Raw genomic sequence first — 15,384 nt, 5'->3', positions numbered from 1 at the left:
CTCTTAAGCTCTGTCAAGTTGGATGGGGAGTGTCACTGCACAGCTATTTTCAGGTCTCTCCAGAGATGTTCGATCAGGTTGAAGTCCGGGCTCTGGCTGGGCCACTCTAGGACATTGTCCCAAAGCCACTCCTACGTTGTCTTGGCTGTGTGCTTAGGGTCGTTGTCCTGTTGGAAGGTGAACCTTCACCCCAGTCTGAGGTCGTGAGCTATCTGGAGCAGGTTTTCATCAAGGATCTCTCTGTACTTTGCTCCATTCATCTTTGCCAAGATCCTGACTAGTATCCCAGTCCCTGCCGCTGAATAACATCCCACAGCATGATGCTGCCACCACCATGCTTCACTGTAGGGATGGTGCCAGGTTTCCTCCAGATGTGACGCTTGACATTCAGGCCAAATAGTTCAATCTTGGTTTCATCAGACCAGGGAATCTTGTTTCTCATGGTCTGAGTCCTTTAGGTGCCTTTTGGCAAACTCCAAGCGTGCTGTCATGTGCCTTTTACCGAGGAATGGCTTCCGTCTGGCCACTCTACCATAAAGGCCTGATTGGTGGAGTCCTGCAGAGATGGTTGTCCTTCTGGAAGGTTCTCCCATCTCCACAGAGGAACTCTAGAGCTCTGTCAGAGTGACCATCGGGCTCTTGTTCAACTCCCTGACCAAGGCCCTTCTCCCCCGATTGCTCAGTTTGGCCGGGCGGCCAGCTCTAGGAAGAGTCTTGGTGGTTCCAAACTTCTTCCATTTAAGAATGATGGAGGCCACTGTGTTCTTGGGGACCTTTAATGCTGCAGAATTTTTTTGTTACCCTTCCCCAGATCTGTGCCTCAACACAATCCTGTCTCTGAGCTCTACGGACAATTCCTTCGACCTCATGGCTTTGTTTTTGCTCTGACATGCACTGTCAACCGTGGGTCCTTATGTAGACAGGTGTGTTCCTTTCCAAATCATGTCCAATCAATTAAATTGACCACACGTGGACTCCAATGAAGTTGTAGAAACATCACAAGGATGATCAATGGAAACAGGATGCGCCTGATCTCAATTTCGTGTCTCATGGTAAATGGTCTGAATACTTATGTAAATAAGGTATTTCGTTTTTATTTTATTTTTATTTGCGAAAATGCATTTTTTAAGAAAGGGTTTTCCTTTGTCATTATGGGGTATTGTGTGTAGATTGATGAGGCAAATAACAATTTAATCAATTTTAGAATAAGGCTGTAACAGAACATGTAAAAAGACAAGAGGGTCTGAATACTTTCCAAATGCACTGTTTCTTGCTGATAATTATGAAGTTACACGCTTGCGTTTGCTTTACGTAGGCCTAGTTACCTTGTTTCGTCTGTATTGGTCATGGTAATGCAGTAGCATGGGAGTGTGCAGTGCTTCTCAAGTGTACATTTTTATTCCGTCTCCACACTCGTCCTCACAAGAACATACTCAAGAGAACGTCCTCGGAGAACGAACTCGGAGCATGAGAGTGTGGAGCATGGTAGTATGCATATTAAAAAACCCCAGGTTCAGGAGGAGCGTCAATTGTCTTGGGATCAGAGAGAGGTGGAGCGCCAGCTGTACCTCTATGAGAAACAGCAGAACCAAATCATCGGCTCTGCCCAGAAGGTCCTGTATAACACCAGACACACACACACCGGTTGTGCCCCAAATGGCACCCTAATCTTCTTCTTTTATGGTATAATGGCGGTCCTCAAACAAGCGTTTAAGGTGCATGCCGCCACCTACTGTGCTGGAGTGTGGTCATTCACGGTCACTCTACATTACTATAAAATATAACAAACCCATAATCCTAAATCCCCTTACCTACTGTAACTGCTAAGAAAGTAAAAAAGAGCCCTATTAACAGACCCTCCTCATCCCCCAAATCCCTTCCAAACCCCCCCCAACTCCATCCAACGTCATTGACCCTACACTTCAATCTGTCCCTCTCTTCAACACACTTACAGCAATACAACAATACATGCTCCACCGTTTCATCGACCATACACTCCGTTCACAAAACATTCTCATGCTTGCCAACCAGATGTAATGACGAGTTTAATGTCCTAGGCCCAACCAAGCAAACACCACCTCTTCCTTCCTTCCAACTGTCTGCCAATAGGAATGACTGTACATGAATGCTCAGTATCATATTTATGTTCAACAAATAATTTAGCCATGCATGATATATTAATCATAAGTAACACTGTCTCAAACCATTTGCTGCCAAGTCAACCAATTTTAAAGATTTTGAGTCCTAGTCTCACTTAACCCTGGTGTTTGTGGTTGTTGTAGTTTGAAGAGGCTACTGGTGCCCTGCCAGACCCCAGCCTGCCCCTGGCCCACCAGCTGGACTTTGCCTTGGGAAAAATCAAAGAGCACCATGCTGGAGACCCTGGCCACCTGCAAAACTCTGGATGAGGTACAGTATTACTTTCAGCTCCTTAGTATACACATTACAACAGACTTCCAATACCACTGCTTCAAAGCAACAGCTTGGAATCAGGTTGAGAAGTACCTCTGTGACAAGGGCATTGTATAAGCCTATTAGCCTTGCATTCTAAGGGGTATGCTAGTATGGATATTGGAACATAGCCATCATCTCTGAGCCTGTCTTTCTTTTTGTTCTCTCTGTGCAGAAGCTGAAAGAGAAGGACTCAACACTGTGGAAGGCAGAGCAGAATGTCCTCTCTAGGGACAGGGTAATTAACGATCTGCATATGCGTCTCCCTGCAGCTGCAGACAGGGAGAGACTCCTGGCAGACCTGGCCAAGCACAAGGAGGACCAGGCAGAGAGCCAACCAACCCTCAAAGTGGCCCACCAGACCATCAACAACCTGCAGGGCCGCCTGAACCAGAAGGAGGAGGTCCTTAAGAAGTACCAGAACCTATTGGCCCGTGCTAGACAGGTAAATGCAATGGATAGAGAACTAGAAGAGAGCTAGAAGCAACAAGCCAGACATTATGTACACATCTTTCTTGTGTACCAACTAATGTTTTGATGGGGCGGCAGGTATCCTAGCGGTTAAGAGCGTTGGGCCAGTAACTGAAAGGTCGCTTGTTTGAATCCCAGAGCCGACTAGGTAAAAAATGTGTCTGTGCCCTTGAGCAAGGCACTTCTTCCTAATTGCTCCTGTAAGTCGCTCTGGATAAGAGTGTCTGCTAAATTACTAAAATGTAAATGTATGTAGAGAGTGAGGGTGCGAGATGTTCTTTTGCCGTCTCTCTGTTATGTGCATACGCTTGTTTGTCTGTCTGTGTGTGGTAGTCTCCCGAGTGGCGCAGTGGTCTACTAGAGATCCTGTTTCGAATCCAGGCTCTGTCGTAGTCGGCCGCGACCGGGAGACCCATGGGGCGGCGCACAATTGGCCCAGCGTCGTCCAGGGTAGGGGAGGGAATGGCCGGCAGGGATGTAGCTCAGTTGGTAGAGCATGGCGTTTGCAACGCCAGGGTTGTGGGTTCGATTCCCACGGGGGGCCAGTATGAAAAATAAATAAAAATAATAATGTATGCACTCACTAACTGTAAGAGCGTCTGCTAAATGACTAAAATGTTTTGGTGTGTGCTGGGATGGTTCTGACATCTTTGGCCCTCCTCTGTTACCTCATGTGGTCCTCTGTAGCTCAGCTGGTAGAGCACGGCGCTTGTAACGCCAAGGTAGTGGGTTCGATCCCCGGGACCACCCATACACAAAAAAATGTATGCACGCATGACTGTAAGTCGCTTTGGATAAAAGCGTCTGCTAAATGGCATATTATTATTATTATTATCAGGAGCAGGAGGACATCACCAGGAGACATGAGGAGGAGGTGAGGACACTGCACCAGAAACTGGACCTGCACACTGACACCTCCCTGGACCGCTTCAAACAGACTGTACTGGAATGTAACATAGTCCCACACTCTCTCTCTTGGTCTTGGTTCAGAAATCCCAGTTGGAAGATTCCCAGTTGGAAGTTCCCAGAATATTGTACGTCTGGATCAATGATCTCTACCTCAATAAAGCATTGCTATGGACTTTTATGATGTCACTCACTGTTCTTTATTTGGGGAGACCTTTTCCCGGTATCTCTTCTCTTCTTCTATCCCGGTAAATCTCTTCTTCTCCTTGTCCTCCCCAGGAGTTGATGAAGAAGCCCACCATCACAGTGCCGACCAGCAAACACCTGGTGCGCCTGGCTGAGATGGAGCAGACTGTGGAGGAACAGGACAGCTCTCTCTCCTCCCTGACTGACCGGCTGAAAGAGAGGTGCCCACTGCAGAGCTGGACAGGCAGAGGAACTTCACAGCCATGCAGGCCAAGGAGCACACCTCAGAGAAGGCTAAGTAAGTCACTGGCTTACTTAGCTTTGATAATCAATGCTATATAAAAAACCTGACTGATCAGTCATGATTCTGGATAATTGTAATCGTTTTTTTTTTTTATCTGCATTTTATTTTATTTGTCATATGTGATCAGGAAAAGTGCACTTGATCGCATCCCAGACCTGGGAATGGACTACATTATAATATAATAGATTTTCTGAAAGAAATGGTCAATGATAAAGCGACAGTATTAGCCATTTTAAATGTATAAAACTGTTTTTTATTCAATTGTCTTTGTTAATATAATTTCATCCCATCCAACCAAGTTGGCCTGTGCCCTGGGTTTAGCTTAGCCTAACCCCACTGTGTGTGTTCCAGGCTGGAGGAGCATCATGCAGCCCAGGCCAAGGCCCTGTCAGGGGAGGCTGAGGAGCAGCAGGCTAAGCTGGGTTAGATGGAGAAGGAGCTGCACTACCTCCGCACAGAGCTGGAGGCCCAGAAACAGGCCAACGTCCGCTCGCCCAGCAACACCATGAAGAACCTGGTTGAGACACTCAAATCACAGCTCAACCAGAAAGAGAAACAACTGAAGGTGAAGACTAGAGAGATTCCTATTGGCCTTATCTTATGGTCTTATCTCTCTACAACTGACCCTGTGTACGGCAGTGTCTTGTGATCTCTCTATATAACTACTGTATCTGTGTATGGCAGTGGAGTTACAGAATCTTGGGTTCATTAACATTACTGCAACCCCCCTGAATGACAGAAACGTCCCTATCATCCCTATCACCCTCTCTCTCGATGCGATATTATTCTATGCACCAATTTTTTTTTGCGTGAACACGTTCATTTTACATTTAACATTAATATCTGCTGTCGATGGGAGCTCAGGAGCTGGGCCTCTGAGCTGGATCTGTCTGAAATGACTTTTCTAAGCTGAGTGGCCCTCTGTCTGTCGGTGTGTGTAATGTCAGGTGTGTGTAGGTACGTGAGCTGAGCCATTGGGCAGACTGAGCGTCTACCACCCCACCATCAGATTAGGGGTGGGGGCAATTTATGCTGTTTTTTCCCCACACTTTTTTTTATCAGAAATCAACATCACCCACTTATAAACTTGTCATTTTTGCAGATAAAAAATGTTGTGAGCTAATACTATGACAATATTTATCTTTACAAATTAGCATGGCATTTAGCCAATAAATATAATGCAGCTTTGGATTTTACCCCCGCCTCAAAGCAAATGGTTTAGACCAGGGTTCTCCAACCTTGGTCCTAGAGCAAACCTCCTGTAGGTTATTACTCCAACCCCAGTTGTAATTTACCTAATTCAGCTTATCAACTACCTAATTATTAGAATCAGGTGTGCTAGATTAGGGTTGGAGCGAAAACCTACAGGACGGTAGCTCTCCAGGAACAGAGTTCCTCCCGCTCCAACCAATGAATGCGACCATGTGAAGCTCCCAAAAATGATTGCGGTCCTTTATTAAATACTCTGTTCATGTAAAAATGACCAAATAAACTGACTGTTTAAAGCAAAACTACCAAAACTATTTCTCATGGTGAACCTCAACAATCTAAATGAAATCTGAATGATTGAAGTCGCTCTGGATAAGAGCGTCTGCTAAATGACGTAAATGTAATTGAAAACCCCAATCAGGAGTTGGATGTAAGTTGTGTCCACTCCAGTAGGCTACACAACTCCTGTAAAGCACAATTTTCTACAGCACATTTGGTTGAGTTACAATTAGTTGCGTGAAAAGCAAATTACATTGCTTGTCACTCAACTAATAAAGCCTATGATTTGACATTGTGGAAGCCATTTTACAAGCATCTGAATGCTGAACGTGCCGCACAGATGTACGAATAGCCGATTAGAACAGAGATAGGCCTACCACTCGTTGGCACGAGCTGTGTCTCCCGAACTGTGCGCACACAGTTGTTACAGTCATACGCAGTTACATGCATAAAAATGTGATGGGCTACTGAACTGAAGGAGAGGACGCATCAAATCAGTCACAAAAGATTAGGTATTTTCAGAATAAACAATGAGTAAAAAACATTAGTGAACCACGTAACGTTTGAATCAGTTTGGGCTCCTGCTGACCAATGCATTCCTATCTTAGGTGTTTTCACATATAGTCCTCTTTAAAATAACCAATCTCAGTGCTCTTTAAAGTGAACTCTGTGGTAAAAACTGTCACGGTTTCGGCCGAGACTGCTCCTCCTCCTGGTTCGGGCAGGCTTCGGCGATCGCCGTCCCCGGAGTACTAGCTGCCACCGCTCTATGTTTCGTCATTCGATGCTTTCGTCATGCTTTTGTCTGTCTGTATCACCTGTGTCCATTTGTGTGTTGATTGCGTGTCTTATAAGTTCCTTGTTTTGTTCTAGTATTATTGTGTGTTGTTATTCACTGCCACAGTGTCGGAGCTACGTCTTGCTCCCTGTTTGTTTTGTGTTTTAGTGTTTACGCGTGTGCGTAATTCTCCCTCGCCTCTTTGTGTATTTTTGAGGTCGGAGGTTTTCCATTTATACTTTGGACTATTAAATACTGTTGGACTTAACCTCAGTGTCCTGCGCCTGACTCCTCCACCACATCCACCTCGGTTTAGTGACAGAACAACACACCTCCATGGAGTCAGCAGGAACAGCGGCGGCACCCGAATCCCTGGAGGACCGGATCAACTACCAGGACACCATGATCCGGCAACTCGGGGCCGCCATGGACGAGGTGTCCAACACTCTGCGCCGATTGGTGAATCGAGAGGTGCCCACGCACTCTTACAACATCCCATCACCAACGGCCAGTCCTCCTCTCTCAGCACCGGAACCCAGTGGCATTCGGCTCTCGCTCCCGAGGGCATTTGACGGTTCTGCAGCCGGGTGTCAGGGATTCCTCCTGCAGGTGGAACTTTACCTTGCCACCATACACCCGGCGCCCTCGGGATACGAGAGCGTCTCCGCCCTCATCTCCTGTCTATCCGGCAAGGCGTTGGAGTGGGCCAACGCCGAATGGAGGGGAATAGACGCCGCAACCATCACCTACGCGGAGTTCTCCCGCCGCTTCAGGGCTGTCTTCGATCATCCACCTGAGGGGAAAGCGGCGGGAGAGCGTCTATTCCACCTCCGACAGGGGAAGAGGAGCGCACAGGAGTTCGCACTGGAGTTCCGGACACTAGCGGCGGATGCGGGGTGGAATGAGAGGGCCCTCATCGACCACTACCGGTGTAGCCTACGAGAGGACGTTCGTCGTGAGCTGGCCTGCAGGGACACCAACCTGTCGTTCGACCAGTTGGTGGACATTTCCATCCGTCTAGACACCCTGCTGGCTACCCGCGGACGTCCCGAGTGGGGGTCGTCCATTCCACCCTCCAGCACCTCCGAGCCGATTCCCATGGAGCTCGGGGGTGCTGGCGCTAGAGAGAGGAGGAGAGGGAACCCGAGGGGGGCCATCCCCTGCACCACCTGTGGTCGTGGAGGACACACCGCGGCCAGGTGCTGGGGAGGGTCTCCTGGGAGAGGTGACAACAGGCCACGCACTGGGGAGTCATTTCAGGTGAGTAGGCGCCCCACTTACCCAGAGCTTTCTGTTGGTCACATGAGTATTCCTGTGAGATTTCCACAGGTGGCACCTCATTCCCAGCATAAGGCGCTAGTAGATTCAGGCGCAGCTGGGAACTTTATTGATCGGGCATTTTGTGGTAGGTTAGGAATTCCCCTTCGGCCGGTAGAAGCTCCATTTCCTGTCCACGCATTAGACAGCCGGCCGTTGGGGTCAGGTCTGATCAGGGATGTCACAGCACCACTGACGATGACGACGCAGGGGGGTCAAGTGCCCGCACTGCGCATTCCCCCCAAGTATGAGGATTTAGCACTCGTGTTTAGCAAATCGAGGGCAACACGGCTACCTCCTCATAGACAAGGGGACTGTGCGATAAATCTCCAGACAGGAGCAGCTCTTCCCCGGAGTCGTGTGTATCCCCTGTCTCAAGAGGAAACAGCGGCTATGGAGACTTACATAGCCGAGTCCTTGGCACAGGGATACATACGGTCCTCCACTTCCCCGGTCTCCTCGAGTTTCTTCTTTGTGAAGAAGAAGGACGGGGGATTGCGCCCGTGTATTGATTACCGTAGTCTCAATCAGATCACAGTTAAATACAGTTACCCACTTCCACTAATTGCGACGATGACGGAGTCATTACGCGGAGCGCGGTTCTTCACAAAGTTGGATCTCAGGAGCGCGTACAATCTGGTGCGCATTAGGGAGGGGGATGAATGGAAAACAGCATTTAGCACCACCTCGGGTCATTACGAGTATCTCGTCATGCCATACGGGTTAATGAATGCTCCTTCAGTCTTCCAATCCTTTGTTGACGAGATTTTCCGGGACATGCATGGGCAGGGTGTAGTAGTTTACATCGACGACATCCTAGTGTATTCTTCTACACGAGCCGAGCATGTAGCCCAGGTGCGCCGAGTGTTGAGAAGACTGTTGGAGCATGACTTGTATGTCAAGGCAGAGAAATGCCTGTTCTTCCAGGAGTCCGTCTCCTTTTTGGGTTATCGGTTGTCCGCGTCTGGCGTGGAGATAGAGGTAGACCGGGTATCGGCCGTGCGTAATTGGCAAACTCCAACCACTGTAAAAGAGGTGCAGCAGTTCTTGGGTTTTGCTAATTACTACCGGAGGTTTATTCGGGGTTTTGGACAGGTTGCAGCTCCCATTACGTCCCTGCTAAAGGGGGGTCCGGTTCGTTTGCAGTGGTCGGCTGAGGCGGACAGGGCATTTGTCAAACTAAAGAACCTGTTCACCTCGGCTCCTGTGCTGGCGCATCCGGATCCCTCTTTACCATTCCAAGTAGAGGTAGACGCGTCCGAGACCGGTATTGGGGCAGTTTTGTCACAACGGTCCGGCACGCCACCTAAACTCCGCCCCTGTGCGTTCTACTCCAAGAAGCTCAGCTCGGCGGAGCGTAACTATGATGTTGGGGACAGGGAGCTGTTAGCCGTAGTCCAGGCCCTAAAGGTGTGGAGGCATTGGCTTGAGGGGGCTCAACACCCTTTCCTCATTCTGACTGATCACCGTAACCTGGAGTACATCCGGGCAGCTAGGAGATTGAACCCTCGTCAGGCTAGGTGGAACATGTTCCTAACCCGGTTCGTTTTTAAGATCACATACATCCCTGGGTCCCAGAATGGTAAGGCAGACGCCCTGTCCCGGCGGTATGACACAGAGGAGAGGTCCAACGAGCCTACTTCCATATTGCCGGAGTCTTGTTTGGTGGCTCCGGTGGTATGGGAGGTCGATGCGGAAATCGAGCGGGCACTGCGTACCGACCCTACTCCCCCCGAGTGTCCTGTGGGGCGGACGTACGTTCCGCTCGAGATTCGTGATCGACTGATTTATTGGGCTCATACATCACCCTCCTCTGGACATCCAGGTATTGGCCGGACCGTGCACTGTCTTAGCATGAAATACTGGTGGCCAACGTTAGCTAGGGATGTGAGGGTTTATGTCTCCTCCTGCTCGGTGTGTGCCCAGTGTAAGGCGCCTAGACATTTGCCCAGGGGTAAGCTACATCCCCTGCCCGTTCCACAACGACCATGGTCCCACCTATCGGTGGATTTCGTAACCGATCTTCCCCCCTCCCAGGGGAATACCACCATTTTGGTCGTTGTGGATCGGTTTTCCAAGGCCTGTCGTCTCCTTCCCATGCCGGGTCTCCCTACTGCCCTACAAACCGCTGAGGCCCTATTTACCCATGTTTTCCGGCACTATGGGGTCCCCGAGGATATAGTGTCTGACCGAGGTCCCCAGTTCACCTCCAGAGTTTGGGGGGCGTTCATGGAACGGTTGGGGGTCTCGGTAAGCCTTACCTCGGGGTACCACCCAGAGAGCAATGGGCAGGTGGAACGTGTCAACCAGGATGTGGGTAGGTTTTTGAGGTCCTATTGCCGGGACCGGCCGGAGGAGTGGTCTAGGTTCATCCCCTGGGCAGAGATGGCCCAGAACTCTCTCCGCCACTCCTCCACCAATTTAACACCTTTCCAGTGTGTTTTAGGTTATCAGCCGGTCCTGGCACCATGGCACGAGAGCCAGATCGAGGCCCCTGCGGTGGACGAGTGGATTCGGCGCTCGGAGGAGACGTGGGACGCTGCCCATGTCCATCTGCAGCGTGCCATCCGTCAACAAAAGGCGAGCGCCGACCGCCACCGCAGTGAGGGACCGGTGTACGCACCGGGAGATCGAGTCTGGCTCTCGACTCGAAACCTGCCCCTCCACCTGCCCTGCCGGAAGCTGGGTCGGCGGTTTGTGGGGCCCTTCAAAGTCCTGAGAAGATTGAACGAGGTGTGTTACAGGTTACAACTGCCTATAGAGTATAAAAATATTAACCCCTCGTTCCATGTGTCTCTTCTCAGGCCGGTGGTAGCTGGCCCACTCCAAGAAGATGAGATAGGAGAGACCCCTCCGCCCCCTTTGGACATCGAGGGGGCCCCGGCGTACAGGGTCCGGACCATCTTGGACTCGAGGCGCCGGATGAGTGGTCTCCAGTATCTCGTGGAGTGGGAGGGGTACGGTCCGGAGGAACGGTGCTGGGTGCCCAGGAGGGACATACTCGATCCATCCCTCCTGACTGAGTTTCACCATGGGCATCCCACGCGCCCGGGTCCGCGTCCTCCTGGCCGTCCCCGAGGCCGGGGTCGGCGCACGGCTGGAGCCGCGCGTCAAGGGGGGAGTACTGTCACGGTTTCGGCCGAGACTGCTCCTCCTCCTGGTTCGGGCAGGCTTCGGCGATCGCCGTCCCCGGAGTACTAGCTGCCACCGCTCTATGTTTCGTCATTCGATTGCTTTTGTCTGTCTGTATCACTTGTGTCCATTTGTGTGTTGATTGCGTGTCTTATAAGTTCCTTGTTTTGTTCTAGTATTATTGTGTGTTGTTATTCACTGCCACAGTGTCGGAGCTACGTCTTGCTCCCTGTTTGTTTTGTGTTTTAGTGTTTACGCGTGTGCGTAATTCTCCCTCGCCTCTTTGTGTATTTTTGAGGTCGGAGGTTTTCCATTTATACTTTGGACTATTAAATACTGTTGGACTTAACCTCAGTGTCCTGCGCCTGACTCCTCCACCACATCCACCTCGGTTTAGTGACAAAAACAAAAAAGAGCAAAATCACTTCTCTTTGGATTCACATGCTGCCCTTGCCTTTGAATGAGGACTCAACTCTTGCCAGTTCACTTCAACTATTTTGTGGTCCGAGTCCTCTTTTCATTCACATTGTTATGTTTAGTTGGCCCAGCGTCGTCCAGGGTAGGGGAGGGAATGGCCGGCAGGGATGTAGCTCAGTTGGTAGAGCATGGCGTTTGCAACGCCAGGGTTGTGGGTTCGATTCCCACGGGGGCCAGTATGAAAAATAAAAATAATAAAAAATAATAATAATGTATGCACTCACTAACTGTAAGTCGCTCTGGATAAGAGCGTCTGCTAAATGACTAAAATGTAAAATGTTAGCCAAATACATTTAAACTCAGTTTTTCACAATTCCTGACATTTAATCCTAGTAAAAAGTCCCTATTTTAGGTCAGTTAGGATGACCACTTTATTTTAAGAATGTGAAATGTCAGAATAATAGTAGAGAGAGTGATTTATTTCAGCTTTTATTTCTTTCATCACATTCCCAGTGGGTCAGAAGTTTACATACACTCAATTAGTATTTGGTAGCATTGCCTTTAAATTGTTTAACTTGGGTTAAACATAATCTCTTTCTCTGAGCATTTGTATACATTTACTATAAAATAAGATACTTTTGGAGGTGACTGTATTAGTAAACCTTTTCTCAATGATTTTAAATGCAATTTTCGACTTGTCTTATGCCGTGCCATGTCCCTCTGTGTTCAGGCTTGAGCAGGAGAAGGCTGGGTTGCAGAAGAAACTGAAGGGTCGTGGTGTGACGGCAGATCAGGTGGTGGGGGTAAGGACGCAGGAGTCTGAGAAAGACATGGTCGAGCTGAAGAGGAGAAATGCTGAATTGGAGCAACAGATCCTCACCATAAAGTATGTGTTTCAGACTTTTTAAACTGTTAATTTAATAGCAAATGTTTTTCTTTAAAGGGAAACTTCACCGCTAGACACTATATGGGGTGTTTTGCCAGTCTCCATACATAACTATGAGTGAGAGAGGTGTTTCGGACACAATTATACACCATAGCGGTATTTTTCCATTTTCGCTCCAGGAGAGTTCAACCGATGACGCCGTTGGTTGAGTGAGCCTGCTGTCTGATCTAAAAATGAATGGAGTATAGCAATTATTGTGGCCTTTGTGTTTAGCCGATTACACGATCACACTAGCAGCGAGTAGATATGGTTGTCCTTGTTCAATAGAGCCATAGGAACATTGTTGAGACAAGTTCAATCTGCCACGACATTGCAGGATATCTAGGTTTACTCATTTTCCTTGGCTTTTTAAAGACTAAAGCCTGACGGGAACCCTACTTCCTTGTCCAATTGTGTCCCCAGCCTCAAAGGCAGACTTTTCAAAACGTGGGCGGTACTAGTTTATACAGGTTCACGGGAGCTATTTTCACGGATGCTGGCCCATGTTGACTCCAATGCGTCCCACAGTTATGTCAAGTTGGCTGGATGTCCTTTGGGTGGTGGACCATTCTTGATACACATGGGAAACTGTTGAGCGTGAAAAACCCAGCAGCACTGCAGTTCTTGGCACTTACTACAATAACCCGTTCAAATGCACTTAAATATTTTGTCTTGCCCATTCACCCTCTGAATGGCACACACACAATCCATGTCTCGATTGTCTCAAGGCTTCAAAATCATTCTTTAACCTGTCTCCTCCCCTTCATCTACACTGATTTAAAGTGGATTTAACAAGGGACATCAATAAGGGATCATAGCATTCACCTGGTCAGCTGATGTCTAATGAAAGAGCATGTGTTCTTAATGTTTTGTACACTCAGTGTATACCTATGTTGTGGCTAGCTAGCTAACGTGTGTCTGTGAGATGTGTAATATTCTGCATCGTGCTGCTACTGTAGGAATACACACAGTACACAACGATTGCCCATGAAAGTCTAATAGCGTTTTTGTAATTCTCTTACAGATTATCTTTGGAGTTTGTTCTATGTGGTGAGAAGCTAGGCACAGGACACAGTATCCCCTTGCCTGTGTGTGTTGTTGGGGCCATTCAAGCAATTCAAGAGATGTGAAAGGTCCATAACAGCAATCTACCCTTATATCAAAGTGACTCCAAACACCTCACTGCACCCCCCAAACACACCATATGCAAGTATTCCCTTTGTAGAACTGTAGTATTTATAGGCGTTAGTAGTATATTTTTATTCTACTGTTTTTATGTCATACATAGCCATAACTGTTCCTGCATGCTGCTATGTAAACTCACGTCGGTCTCCAGAGCAAATAATATTTGTCTTGAATACAAGCCATGTCTACTTAATAGCTACATTGACAGACTAATCTACTGTTTTATTGAAACATCTTTACTTGGCAACAAATTAAAATTGAAATGATACAACAACTCCCTGCATCATTTGTTTTAGCAGTAAGATCAGGGGCGGTGTGTTCAATAGGGCGATATGGGCGACGCACTGCCAAACGGGAAAAGGAAGGGATTTTTTTTCTAATCAATTATATCACGGCAACAGTAGTTATCAGTGTTGTAATCTAGACGTCTGATCTGCCACAGTGCCACTAAATGTCCAATCAGGCTAAAGTCGTGCTTCAAATGCCCCCCCCCCCCTTTTGGGGCGATTTCAGTCAGGTTGAAAATCGCCCAGAAGTCTGTCATAGACTCCCATGTAAAATCTATTTTTTTCAAATATCAGAGCTTTCAATACAATCTCTATGGGTTTCTGAGGGCTTGCACTTACGCGCTTTCGTCATACGTAACATAACCATGAACGTAACTAAGAAAAGAGCGGGTAGCAGCATCAATCAATTCACTACTACTATCAAAATGGCTAGGCTTCAGTGCAACTCGATTGTGTCTTTGAAAGAAGTTCCTTTTTGTCGGCGAACAAATGAAGATAAATTGGCAACGAAACAATTAGGACCTCCCAGACCAAATTTAATAATTCAACAGGTTTCTACTAAAGGGGGGAAGTCCTACACCCGAGGATTTTCCAAAAATTGGTACGAACGAAAAACCTGGCTAGCAGGCTGCGATGTAGCTAATGCAGTCTTCTGCTACCCCCTGCTTACTCTTTCACCCTGAAGGCGGCACGGCAGACAGCACCGCTTGGACAGCGACTGGTGTGTAACGGACATGCACCATCTTTCAGGAAAGATTAAGAAACATGAGCTGTCAAAGACCCACATGGATAGCTGTTTGAGATTGTCTGCTTTGGGGAGAGTGAACATTCCCACTCAACTGGATGAGGGATACAGGCTAGCTGTCCGCCGCCACAACGATGAGGTTAGTGTTGATAATCACAAGTTTACTGGAGAACTGAAACTGACAAGGCTGACAAGATAGGACCCTTTTGTCCATTGTTATTGGATAGGAACAGAACTTATAACCAGCTCCTGACCTAAATAGATCTTAGCACAACATTTTACTCAACATATCATATTCCATATTCACTATAACAAATATATTTACTACGACATTAGCAAGAACCGCCACATCCTCAGCCGGCTAATCCAGTGTGTGAAGTTTTGCGGAGTGTTTGAGTTAGCTTTGCGAGGCAAAGATGAAACTGAGGGCTCCACCAACCCTGGTAAGCCAACACTTTTGAGATCAGTCAATAAATGCTTCTGGTATTGACTTATATGCTGCCCCTGTCTTCATGTTGTTGCTGGACATATCTTTTTTAAAATGTGTGTAGGTCACCTAAATCATCAGAAAAATTGCCCCCCCTGAGAATTTTTTCAGGAGCCGCCACTGAGTAAGATTGTAGGTAGTTACTTCCAAATACATTTCATGAATATCACAATGAATTGATCCAGAAGTTGAAGTCAACACTGTATTGGTTTCTGATGCAGCTGGAAACATTTAGTCACTTGTCAGTACACTTTTTTATCAAACTCAATTATATACATATATACAAGAGAGAGCAATATCTATAC

At 47.8% G+C, this 15,384-nt stretch overlaps 1 pseudogene across 1 annotated transcript in view; it reads left to right on the top strand.

Annotated features, from left to right (window-relative positions):
* Positions 1-15,384, top strand: part of LOC311137014 (centrosomal protein of 290 kDa-like) — a 52,460-nt pseudogene that overhangs the window by 27,060 nt on the left and 10,016 nt on the right. Inside the window, exons 24-30 of the transcript in view lie at positions 1,512-1,613; positions 2,283-2,409; positions 2,627-2,896; positions 3,761-3,862; positions 4,108-4,312; positions 4,670-4,921; positions 12,181-12,336. The product of the transcript in view is annotated as a centrosomal protein of 290 kDa-like (transcript). The remainder of the gene's footprint in view (positions 1-1,511; positions 1,614-2,282; positions 2,410-2,626; positions 2,897-3,760; positions 3,863-4,107; positions 4,313-4,669; positions 4,922-12,180; positions 12,337-15,384) is intronic.

The sequence above is a fragment of the Coregonus lavaretus genome (genome assembly GCF_964263955.1).
Source record: "Coregonus lavaretus genome assembly, chromosome: 11".
Taxonomy (NCBI): Eukaryota; Metazoa; Chordata; class Actinopteri; order Salmoniformes; family Salmonidae; genus Coregonus; species Coregonus lavaretus.
Note: the sequence above shows the minus strand (reverse complement) of the source record. Positions and strands in the feature narration are given on the sequence as shown.